Source organism: Mobula birostris, chromosome 8 (assembly GCF_030028105.1).
Source record: "Mobula birostris isolate sMobBir1 chromosome 8, sMobBir1.hap1, whole genome shotgun sequence".
Taxonomy (NCBI): domain Eukaryota; kingdom Metazoa; phylum Chordata; class Chondrichthyes; order Myliobatiformes; family Myliobatidae; genus Mobula; species Mobula birostris.
In genome coordinates, this window is record NC_092377.1 from 143,660,710 (window position 1) to 143,673,890 (window position 13,181).

Sequence of the window (13,181 nt, forward strand, 5' to 3'; positions counted from 1 at the left end):
AATATGTACATTGTTCATGTTACAAAGTGAATAATTTTCCTCTTTTAATTCAGCATATTTCTGCCGTGTTCTCATTTATTGATTTCTGTAACTTGTGTTTGTTAGAATGGTGATATCTATTAAATAAATTGTCCATGCTTGGTTATCCTGTGTGTTTCGAGTAAGGTGTGGTTCCATTTATGAATTTGTATTATAAAGCAAGATTTTGTTGAATGATGTTTGACACTTGATGGTGTCTGTGTAAGTACAGGTAATCACATTGTGTTAAACTGCTACAGGTTCCTGCAATGCGTTGGATTGCTTCTGGTTTCTCTCTTGTTACTCTTTCTCAGCACAAGCTGGTAAAACCTGAGTGACAGGTATAGTCAAGCACACTCATTTGTCAATTGCTAGGAACTTTTGACCTTTCATTTGGTGTTTAGTATTGTAGCTTTCAGAACATTGACACAAATATCACTGTGTTGCCATAATTATTTAATGCTGTTGTGGAGAGCCTTTGGTGTGACACCAGTTGCAGATATTACTATCGGCCAACGTATATCTTGGTCATGTTCCAAAGTATATCGATTTCCTCTTTTATTCAGCACATTTCTCATGCTTATAATTGATTTATATCTCGGTTACGTGCGTTTGGAATGGTTATATCTATTAACTAAGATGCTCCCGCTTGTTTGTCCGGTATTATTATATTCGGTCCGTCAGTGAGGATTGTCCTCCTGGTAATAACCGAACAGTGATAATTTAATATGTGATATTCTGACTCTAAAACTGTATTTGTAATTGTAGTAAGCTATGACTTCAATCATAAATTTGTATTTTAAAGCAAGATTTGATGACTAATATTTGACAGTTCATTGCGCCCGTGTAAATATACTGAAATGAGTTGGTTTGTTTCTGTGTTTTTTCGGCATTATTTTCTTCCTTCCGACATGAGGGCGGCACAACTCGTCGCAGCAGCTTCTACGGGGTCAGAAGAAGAGCTGCCGTAGTACGTAAAAAAATACGTGTAACGATCGCAAGACCCTGCTGTACATGAGGAACACAAAGGACTGCAGGTCTCCACCATCAGCGAGTTGTTCGCTGCCGGAGATAACGACGGGGCTGCGTAACGTGCTGCCGCCTCAGTCGATGGAGGCTCACTGTTAGACAGCGAGTGGCCGACTCGTTCGCTTTTCTTGTGATCGCAAGAACCATTTGAACATTGTTCATCTGGTCCGCCGCAAGTTCGATTCGCTGATTTATTGGATGCGATCAGGGGCGGATGGAGGGGCCTTGTCCTCGGTCGAGGTAAGGATTAGGCCTGAAACCACGGTGTTGCCTGTTTACAGCCACCGGGAGTGAGGGGTGAAGCCGTTGCCGTCCTCGGGTATCGTTTGGCAGAAGGCAATCTCTGTTGTGGCCAACTGCAGATATTTTACAGACATTCAATCGACACGGGCCTCAAGCTGCGATGTCGCTTGCTTTCAGCTACCGAAGGTGAGGCGTCAAGGAGCGGTGGGGCGCTGTTGAAGCGACTGAAGGTTTAAAATGGACTGAAAGGACTGGACTGTAGTCTGGTTGTGTTTTTACTAAAATTCTGTATGTGAATTTACTAAAATTCTGTGCTTGTGTATGCGAGGACTGGGCCTTAAAGCTACGGATTCACCTGGCGGGTGTCAGGGCGTGGACTGGGCCTCAAAGCCACAGTGTCGCCTAAAGATCGTAAACACAAAATACGCTGCAGATACTGGGGTCAAAGCAACACGATGGAGGAACTCAGCAGGTCGGGCAGAATCCGTGGAAACGATGAGTCGACGTTTCGGGCCGAGACCCTTCGTCAGGACTGAAGAGGGAAGGGGCAGAGGCCCTATAAAGAAAGTGGGGGGGGTGGGAAGGAGAAGGCTGGTAGGTTCCAGGTGAAAAACCAGCAATGGGAAAGGTAAAGGGATGGGGGAGGGGAAGCAAGGAGGGGATTGGCAGGAAAGGTGAAGAAGGCATAGTGGAAAACACAATGGGTAGTAGAAGGAGGCGAAACCATGAAGGAGGTGATGGGCAGCTGGGGGAGGGGGCAGAGTGAAATAGGGATAGAGGAAGGGAGGGGGAGGGAATTACTGGAAGTTGGAGAATTCAATGTTCATACCATCGGGCTGGAGACTACCTAGATGGTATATGAGGTGTTGCACCTCCAACTTGAGTTTCGTCTCATCATGGCAGTAGAGGAGGCCATGTATGGACATATCGGAATGGGAATGGGAAGCAGAGTTGAAGTGGATGGCTACTGGGAGATCCTGTCTGTTGCGGCGGACGGAGTGGAGGTGCTCGACGAAGCGGTCCCCCAATCTGCGTCGGGTTTCACCGATGTAGAGGAGGCTGCAACGGGACCACCAGATGCAGTCGATGACCCCAATAGACTCACAAGTGAAGTGTTGCTTCACCAGGAGCGATTCTTTGAGGCCGTGAATGATGGCAGGAGAGCAGGTGTAGCACGTACGCTTACAGGGATAAGTGCGGGGTGGGAGATCCGTGGGGAGGGACGTGTGGATCAGGGAGTGGCGGAGGGACCGTTCCCTGCGGAAAGTGGTGAGGGGTGGGGAGAGAAAGATGTGCTTAGTGGTGGGGCCCTGTTGAAGGTGGCGGAAGTTGCGGAGGATAATGTGCTGGATCCGGAGGCTGGTGGGCTGGTAGGTGAGGACAAGGAGAACTCTGTCCCTGTTGTGGTGGCGGAGGGATGGGGCGAAGGCTGAAGTGTGGGAAATGGAGAAGATGCGGGTGATGGCATCATTGGTGACGGCAGAAGGAAAACCACGATCCTTAAAGAAAGAGAACATTTGAGACGTCCTGGAACGGAAAACCTCATCCTGGGAGCAGATGCTGCGGAGACTTAGGAACTGGGAATAGGAAAAGGCATTTTTGCATGTAGCGGGGTGGGAAGAGGTATAGTCGAAGCAGTTATAAGAGTCAGTGGTCTTGTAGAAGATGTCAGTGGACAGTCTGTCTCCAGAGATGGAGACCGAGAGATCGAGAAAGAGGAGGGAAGTGTCCGAGATAGACCAAGTAAATTTGAGGGCTGGGTGGAAGTTTGAAGTAAAGTCGATGAAATTGACGAGCTCAGCATGGGTGCAGGAAGCAGCACCAATGTGGTCGTCAATGTCCCGAAGGAAAAGTTGGGGAGCAGTACGAGAATAGGGTTGGAGCACAGATTGTTCCACATAACCAACGAAGAGGCAGGCATAGCTGGGAACCATGCGAGTTCCCATAGCTGCACCCTTATCTAAAGAAAGTGGGAAGAGGCAAAAGAGAAGTTATTAAGTGTGAGAACCAGTTCCGCCAACTAGCTATCGTCGTCCAGGCTATCCCTCGAGGTCGAGGATGATGGTCTTCATTCTGAAGAAATGGCCCACAGAGTGAAGACGCCTGTGCATGTATTTGTTTAACGTGTACTTGATGTTGCACTCCAAGAACCACACGATACTTCACAAATCAACCAACTGATTCCAATGGCATGGAAACCACGACGATTGGAGTTGATGCATTTGTTGCAGCCTTCATCCGCCTTCACAGCCATTGAGTTCGAAGTAACTTCGTTCGCCTGTTCCACCGTTAAGGTCCTGGTTGGATTGTTCTTTGTCAGGGACCTCACCCTCGACCTTTCCGCCATGGGTGAGCCTCCCAGGAGTATAGCTCCAGCCTGCATTGCTCTCGGGATCGTAGGACCACACAAGCTTCTCCACCATGATAAGGTGACAATCCACAGAGAAGACACATTAATATAATTACAGTGAAAGTGTTTATTGCCTTTGCAATAATTTTATTGTTGAGCTCTGCTTGGCAGATTTTCTTACCTTGAAGTGAATTCTGTCAAAAGATTTTCCTTTATCATGCTACGCTGTGATATAATTTCTTCTTGATATCCCAGATACCTTTATTTCATATTCATCCATCAGTTCCATTGTATCGTGCTATTCGTTTTTACTTTAATTCTATTAGCTTAATTGCATCTTTCTTTGTGTTGAATGTTCTGCATTCATCCTGTCCAAAGTTCATCTTTCTCTTTTGAAAATAGTTTTAGTATTTGAATTAATTGCTTTAACTCAACTGATGGGGCATATCAATTCAAATCATCCAAATTAGATCAGCAAATTTGCTGATGATACAAAGATTGTAGGTTTAGTGTACAGTGAGAAAGGTTTTCAAAGCTTGCAGATGGATTTGGACAAGTTGGGAAAATGGGCTGAAAAATGGCAGATGGAATTTAATACAGACAAGTGTGAGGTATTGCACTTTGGAAGGACAAACCAAATTAGAACATAGAAGGTAAATGGTAGGGCACTGAGGAGTGCAGTAGAACAGAGGGATCTGGGAATACAGATACAAAATTCCCTAAAAGTGGCGTCACAGGTAGATAGGGTCGTAAAGAGAGCTTTTGGTACATTGGTCTTCATAAGTCAAAGTATTGAGTATAAGAGTTGGAATGTTACGATGAGGTTGTATAAGACATTGGTGAGGCTGAATTTGCAGTATTGTGTGTGGTTTTCATCAACAAATTACAGGAAGGATATTAATAAGATTTAAAGAGCGCAGAGAAAGTTTACACTGATGTTGCCGGGACTTCAGAAACTGAGTTACAGAGAAAGGTTGAATAGGTTAGTACTTTATTCTCTGCAGCTTAGCAGAATGAGGGGAGATTTGATAGAGGTATATAAAATTATGATGGGTATAGATGGAGTGAATGCAAGCATGCTTTTTCCACTGAGGGTGGGGGAGAAAGAAAAAAAACAGAGCACATGGGTTAAGGTTGAAGGGGGGAACGTTTAAGTGAACGTTAGGTGGGGGCTTCTTCACACAGAGAGTGGTGGGAGTGTGGAATGAGCTGCCAGAAGAAGTGGTGAATGTGGGCTCACTTTTAACATTGAAGAAAAACTTACCCAGGTGCACCAATTGAACTTAAGGACAGGATTGAAGTTGGAGACAAAGTTGTTCAAATTGTCAAGCTCAGCATGGGTGCATGAGGCTGTGCGAATGCAGTCGTCAATGTAGCGGAGGAAAAAGAACATGATATAATGAGATAAACAGCCTTCAAGTGAGATCTTTGGTTGTAGGGACATCGCAATGATGGGGCACGTGAGTGAGGATACCCCCTTTACTTTAAGTGCCTGATGGTTGAGGGGTAGAAATGGTTGTTGAAACTGAGGTAGGTACCCCTTCTACCTGATTGCAGCAGTGACAACAGACCATGATATGAGTTCTGGGGATTTCGGATGATAGATGCTGCATTCTTCTGACAGCATTTCGTGTACATGTGCAAATGGATGGATGATTTTTACCCATGATGTACTGGGCTGAATCCATTACCTTTTGTGTTGTTTTGCATTCAAAGGCAATGGTGTTTCCATACCAGGCAAAGGTACCATCTGACAATAATCTCTCCACTACACTACACTGCTTTAAAAAGGGTTCTAAGAGTAAACCTAGCAATTATCAGCCTGTGAGTTTGATGTCAGTGATGGGTAAATTGATGGAAAGTATTATTAGAGATGGTATATAATCTGTATAGACAGGGTGTGATCAGGAACAGTAAACATGAATTTTTGCATGGAAGATCATGTTTGACAAATGTTACTGAATTTTTTGATGCGGTTACTAGGAAAGTTGACGGGGGTAAAGCGGTGGATGTTGTTTATATGGACTTCACTAAGGCCTTTGACAAGGTTCCACACGGAATGTTAGTTTGGAAGGTTCAATCGTTAGATATTAATATCAAAGTAGTAAAATGGATTCAGCAGTGGCTGGATGGGAGACGCCAGAGAGTAGTGGTTGATAACTGTGTGTCATATTAGAGGATAGTGTCTAGTGGTGTGCCTCAGGGATCTGTACTGGGTCCAGTTTTGTTTGTCATATATATTAATGATCTGGGTGATGGTCTGGTAAATTTGATTAGTAAGTATGCAGATGATACTAAGATAGGTGGAGTTGTGGATAATGAAGTAGGTTTTCAAAGCTTGCAGAGAGATTTAGACCACTGAGAAGAGTGGGCTGAAAGATAGCAGAGGGAGTTTAATGCTGATAAATATGAGGTGCTACACTTTGGTCGGACTAATCAAAATAGGACATACATGGTAAATGGTAGGGCATTGAAGAATGCAGTAGAACAGATGGATCTAAGAATAATGGTGCATAGTTCCCTGCAGGTGGAATCTCATGTGGATAGGGTGGTGAAGAAAGCTTTTGGTATGCTGGCCTTTATTCATCAGAGCAATCCAGAGTACTTGGATTTTCAGAAGGCCTCTGTACTGGGAACAACCTGCCGCTGTAGGAATAGATGGAGAAGTGAGTCAGTTTACGAAAATCAAGAGAGGCATTAGACAAGGGTGTGTTTTCTCCCCTGATTTATTTAGTGTGTACAGTGAAAAAATATGACAAAAAATAAGAGACATCTTGGGAATCAAAGTTGGCGGTGAAAACATCAATAATTTCAGATATGCAGATGGCACTGTGTTAATTCCAAGTGCACAGCAAGAACTGCAAAATTTAATAGATACAATTGTTGAAGAAAATGCAAAAATTAGTCTATCTATCAATTGCAAAAAGTCAGAATGTATGGTGATATCCAAAAGGAATGAAAATCCTATCTGCAGGCTGAGAATAAACAAGGAGGACATAAAACAAGTACAGAACTTTTGCTACTTAAGGGGCTGGGTGACATCAGATGGCAGGTGCAACATGGACATCAAAAGAAGAACAGGGATTGCAAAAGATAACTTTATGAGAATGAAGAGTTTTCTGACCAATACTAAGCTAGGCATGATAACCTGCCTCAGTACTGAAATGTTATGTTTATCCAGTTATGTTATATGGCTTAGAATGTTGGACAATAATAAGTAACACGAGGAAATGAATTGCAGCAGCAGAGATGTGTTTTTAGAGGACGAAGGAAAGAATATTATGGACAAAACAAATGTCGAATGAGGATGTCATGAACAGAGCAAACACAAAAAGAAAAATAATGTATCAGATCAGGAAAATGCAACGTAACTTCATTAGACATGTGATTTGGAAAGAGGAGTTAGAATGCACGGTAATTATACCTTTGGGAATCCAACTGCTATTCCAATGCTGACGACTGGAGGGCAGATGTGAGCCATGAATGCAATGCTGATAACATGGTCTGAAGCAAAGATTGATTCTTACAGAAGATGTTATATTAAACTACAATATATGCTTTGATGGCACAGCCTCCCCAGCCCCACATTGTACATGTTCAATCCATGTGTTCCAGATGATACAACTGTTCCTCAGGAGTTCTCGCATTGATCATACGTTTCATGGTTGCAGACTCTTAACAGAATTTGCGGAAGCTCCGTTTGCCATGGATAGAAGATCTCATCAATAAGACTCATATTAATGACAATTCTGTCATGTTCCCTCTGGCACTACTGTGCTACAAGGAAGATAAGTACCACCTGTATACCCTCTGTTACAACAGAAATACTCTAACCCATGTAACATCATGGCGAGGCTCATCTTCATCCCCTCCAGTGCATTTATATTCTTCCCACTGTGTGGTACCAGGCTGTAAACAAACTTCCAGCTCTACTGCGAATTTCAAGACATTGGACATTCAAACCAAGGTCCCTTTGTTCCTCCATACTTCCCATTGCCTGACAATTAATGTGTTTCAATGTCATTGAACCTCACAACATGTATCAGTCAGTCCGAACAATTTTCTGCCAAAATTACCAGGTGACTTATACCTTTCTGTAAGCAAAGATTAGACTCTACAATTTCAACAACACCAAGCATTTCGGAATATCCTCAAAACATTAACAATGTATCTTTCCTCTTACACAAGCTGCATGTACATGATTCACTGTAGGGTGAGAGGAAATGGAGGCAAGTGGGACTAACGTTCTGCTGTGTATCTATTGAATACTGCCATGGAATTTGTGACAGGGCTTGAATGCTGTCACTTCCGACAAAGTGAAACCAAGTGACATACTGTAGGTCACAATGAGGCTGCACCCCTAGATGAACTTAATACCTTCTATGCTTGCTTTGCCCGTCAGAAAATGGAGGCACTTTCATGCACTCACAGAGCCCTGAATGACTCAGTGGATTGAGTCTCCAAGGCTGACATTAGAGCATCCTTCAGGAGGGTGAATCCATGGAAAGCATCTGGCCTAGGTGTTGTACTTGGCAGACTGCTAAAGACCTGTGCTGATAAACTGGCGGGTGTATTCTTCGATATCTTTAACCTCTTGCTTTGGCCTGAAGTACCCATCTGTTTCAAGCAGCCTTCAGTTATACGGGTGCGTAAGAAGAATGTAGTAATCTACATCAACGAATATTGTCCAGTCTGTCTATTATCCACTGTGATGAAGTGCTTTGTGAGGCTGGAGATGAATTACACAGTATCAAATCCTTCCTGAAAACTGACTTTGACTACTCCAATTTGCCTGTCATCACAACAGGTAAGCAGCAGATGCCATTTAATTGGCTCTTCACACAACCTCGAACATCTGGACAACGAAGATACATACATCATGATGCTCTTCATTTACTGCAGCTCAACGTACTATGATCCTCTCAAACTAATTAATAAGTCCTCGACATCTGTGTTTACTTCTGCAAATGGAGTCTTGATTTCTTCATTTGCAGGCACCAGGCAGTCAGAATGGAAAGAATGTTTCCTCCACAATACCCTTCAACACAGGGGAACCACAAGGCTGGGTGCTTAGATCCTGTTCTGGTTGCTGTATGCTTTTGACAATGAAGCTGACTACAGCTCCGATGCCATACTTAAGTTTGCCTATGACTCTACCCTTATTGGCAGAATCAAACGTTGAGACGAATCGCTATATAGGAGGGAAATTGTAAATGTGACTGCGAGGCACCACGGCAACAACTTATTACTCAATGTGAGCTAGATTGAGGTGGAGAGGGTCAGTGACTTTAAATTCCTCGGTGTTATCATTTCAGAGATCTGTTGCGGGTCTAGCACATAAGTGCAATTGCCAAGGAAGCAAGGCAGTGCCTCTACTTTCTTCGTAGTTTATGAAAGTTTGACATGTCAACTAAAACTTTGATGAACTTCCACAGATGTGTGGTGGAGAGTACACTGACTGGTAACATCATGGTCTGGTATGGAAACATCAATGCACGTATTGAAAAACCTATGAAATGTAGTCGGTATGACCCTTTCCATCAAGGGTAAAGCCCTCATCACCATTCAACATATCTGTATGTATCACCATCGCAGGAAAGCAGCATCCATCATCAAGGACTGCCACCATCTAGGCCCTGCAGCCTTCACACTGATGCCACCAGGAAGAAGGTACAGGAGCCTCAGAACCTGAAAGACCAGGTTCAGGAATAGTTATTACCCCTCAACCATAAGGCTCTTGAACCAGAGGGGATAACTTCATTGAAGTTCACTCACCAAGTCACTGAATTAAAAATTCCAGATTTAAAAAGGGCAGAAATCCTGCTTCGGGTTTGATTCGAAGAAGGAAGTCTGAGAGTCGGAGCGGGAGTGCGGAGGAAGACATTTTTGAAATTGTCGTTTTCTTTTCTCCATCGGCGTTCAGAGAGGCGGGACTGCACAGGCGTGTGACGTCGGGCAGTGCAGCGCGGCAGATTTAAAAGGAACAGAGCCTCATACAGCGGGCAGCGGAGTGAGCCGGGAGCAGAGTGAAGGCTTAAGGGCTTCAGCTCACCGGGCTTAGGCGGAAACGGGAGAGGCGAGGAAGGTTTGTCATTCATTTTATGTTGTTATTTGAGGAGAGGGGCAGTATGAGTGTGAGGGCAGTTTGTTGTTCTCGGTGTCGGATGTGGGAGGCCCTGGAGTCTCCAAGCCTCCCGGACGTCCACATTTGCGCCAAGTGCATCGAGATGCAGCTCCTAAGGGACCGCGTTACGGAACTGCAGCTGCAGCTCGAGGACCTTCGTCTGGTCAGGGAGAGTGAGGAGTTGACAGAGAGGAGTTATAGGCAGGTGGTCACACCGGGGCCATGGAAGTCAGACCAGTTGGTCGCGGTTAGGAGGGGGAAGGGGAGGTGTCAGGTAATAGAGAGTACCCTGGTGGCTGTGCCCCTTAACAATAGGTACTCCTGTTTGAGTACTGTTGGGGGGGACAGCTTACCCGGGGGAAGCGACAGTGGCCGTGCCTCAGGCACAGAGTCCGGCCCTGTAGCTCAGAAGGGTGGGGAAAGGAAGAGGAGGGCAGTTGTGATAGGGGACTCGATAGTAAGGGGGTCAGATAGGCGATTCTGTGGACACAGTCCAGAGACCCAGATGGTAGTTTGCCTCCCTGGTGCCAGGGTCCGGGATATCTCTGATCGTGTCCAAAATATCCTGAAGTGGGAGGGTGAGGAGCCAGAGGTCGTGGTACATATAGGTGCCAATGACATATGTAGGAAAAGGGAAGAGGTTCTGAAAGGAGAATATAGGGAGCTAGGAAGGGAGTTGAGAAAAAGGACCGCAAAGGTAGTAATCTCGGGATTACTGCCTGTGCCACGTGACAGTGAGAGTAGGAATGCGATGAGGTGGAGGATAAATGCGTGGCTGAGGGATTGGAGCAGGAGGCAGGGATTCAAGTTTTTGGATCATTGGGACCTCTTTTGGCGCAGGCGTGACCAGTACAAAAAGGACGGCTTACACTTGAATCCTAGGAGGACCAATATCCTGGCAGGGAGATTAGCGAGGGCTACTGAGGTGACTTTAAACTAGAATGGTTGTGGGGTGGGTATCAAATTAAAGAGGCTAGGCGAAAGGAGGTTAGTTCACAACAGGGGGATGGGAACCAGTGCAGAGAGACAGAGGGGTGTAAAGTGAGGGTAGAAGCAAAAAGTAGTAAGGAGAAAAGTAAAAGTGGCAGGCCGACAAATCCAGGGCAAGCATCAAAAAGGGCCACATTTCAACATAGTTGCATAAGGGCTAAGAGAGTTGTAAAAGAGCGCCTGAAGGCTTTGTGTGTCAATGCCAGGAGCATTCGTAACAAGGTGTATGAATTGAAAGTGCAGATTGTTAGTATTGATTATGATATAGTTGGGATCACAGAGACATGGCTCCAGGGTGACCAAGGTTGGGAGCTCAACGTTCAGGGGTATTCAATATTCAGGAGGGAGAGACATGAAAGAAAAGGAGGTGGGGTGGCTTAGGTGGTTAAAGAGGAGATTAACACAATAGAAAGGGAGGACATAAACCGGGAAGATGTGGAATCGATATGGGTAGAGCTGCGTAACACTAAGGGGCAGAAAACGCTGGTGGGAGTTGTGTACAGGCCACCTAACAGTAGTAGTGAGGTCGGGGATGGTATTAAACAGGAAATTAGAAATGTGTGCAATAAAGGAACAGCAGTTATAATGGGTGACTTCAATCTACATGTAGATTGGGTGAACCAAATTGGTAAAGGTGCTGAGGAAGAGGATTTCTTGGAATGTATGCGGGATGGTTTTTTGAACCAACATGTCGAGGAACCAACTAGAGAACGGGCTATTCTAGACTGGGTTTTGAGCAATGAGGAAGGGTTAATTAGCAATCTTGTCGTGAGAGGCCCCTTGGGTAAGAGTGACCATAATATGGTGGAATTCTTCATTAAGATGGAGAGTGACACAGTTAATTCAGAAACAAAGGTTCTGAACTTGAAGAGGGGTAACTTTGAAGGTATGAGACGTGAATTAGCTAAGATAGACTGGTAAATAACACTTAAAGGATTGACGGTGGATATGCAATGGCAAGCATTTAAAGAATGCATGGGTGAACTACAACAATTGTTCATCCGAGTTTGGCAAAAGAATAAATCAAGGAAGGTAGTGCACCCGTGGCTGACAAGAGAAATTAGGAATAGTATCAATTCCAAAGAAGAAGCATGCAAATTAGCCAGAAAAAGTGGCTCACCTGAGGACTGGGAGAAATTCAGAGTTCAGCAGAGGAGGACAAAGGGCTTAATTAGGAAGGGGAAAAAAGATTATGAGAGAAAACTGGCAGGGAACATAAACACTGACTGTAAAAGCGTTTATAGATATGTAAAAAGGAAAAGACTGGTAAAGACAAATGTAGGTCCCCTACAGACAGAAACAGGTGAATTGATTATGAGGAGCAAGGACATGGCAGACCAATTGAATAATTACTTTGGTTCTGTCTTCACTAAGGAGGACATAAATAATCTTCCGGAAATAGTAGGGGACAGAGGGTCCAGTGAGATGGAGGAACTGAGCGAAATACATGTTAGTACGGAAGTGGTGTTAGGTAAATCGAAGGGATTAAAGGCAGATAAATCCCCAGGGCCAGATGGTCTGCATCCCAGAGTGCTTAAGGAAGCAGCCCAAGAAATAGTGGATGTATTAGTGATAATGTTTCAAAACTCGTTAGATTCTGGACTAGTTCCTGAGGATTGGAGGGTGGCTAATGTAACCCCACTTTTTAAAAAAGGAGGGAGAGAGAAACCGGGGAATTATAGACCGGTTAGCCTAATGTCGGTGGTGGGGAAACTGCTGGAGTCAGTTATCAAAGATGTGATAACAGCACATTTGGAAAGCGGTGAAATCATCGGACAAAGTCAGCATGGATTTGTGAAAGGAAAATCATGTCTGACGAATCTCATAGAGTTTTTTGAGGATGTAACTTGTAGAGTGGATAGGGGAGAACCAGTGGATGTGGTATATTTGGATTTTCAAAAGGCTTTTGACAAGGTCCCACACAGGAGATTAGTGTGCAAACTTAAAGCACACGGTATTGTGGGTATGGTATTGATGTGGATAGAGAATTGGTTCGCAGACAGGAAGCAAAGAGTGGGAATAAACGGGACCTTTTCAAAATGGCAGGCAGTGACTAGTGGGGTACCGCAAGGCTCAGTGCTGGGACCCCAGTTGTTTACAATATATATTAATGACTTGGATGAGGGATTAAATGCAGCATCTCCAAGATTGCGGATGACACTAAGCTGGGTGGCAATGTTAGCTGTGAGGAGGATGCTAAGAGGATGCAGTGTGACTTGGATAGGTTGGGTGAGTGGGCAAATTCATGGCAGATGCACTTTAATGTGGATAAATGTGAAGTTATCCACTTTGGTGGCAAAAATAGGAAAACAGATTATTATCTGAATGGTGGCCGATTAGGAAAAGGGAAGGTGCAACGAGACCTGGGTGTCATTATACACCAGTCATTGAAAGTGGGCATGCAGGTACAGCAGGCGGTGAAAAAGG

At 44.5% G+C, this 13,181-nt stretch overlaps 1 protein-coding gene across 1 annotated transcript in view; it reads left to right on the forward strand.

Annotated features, from left to right (window-relative positions):
* The first annotated feature begins 1,130 nt into the window (after positions 1 to 1,130).
* LOC140202086 (scavenger receptor cysteine-rich type 1 protein M130-like) overlaps positions 1,131 to 13,181 on the forward strand; it is a 61,444-nt gene continuing 49,393 nt past the window's right edge. Inside the window, exon 1 of the mRNA XM_072266948.1 lies at positions 1,131 to 1,287. The gene's annotated coding sequence lies outside the window, so the exon portion shown is untranslated. The remainder of the gene's footprint in view (positions 1,288 to 13,181) is intronic.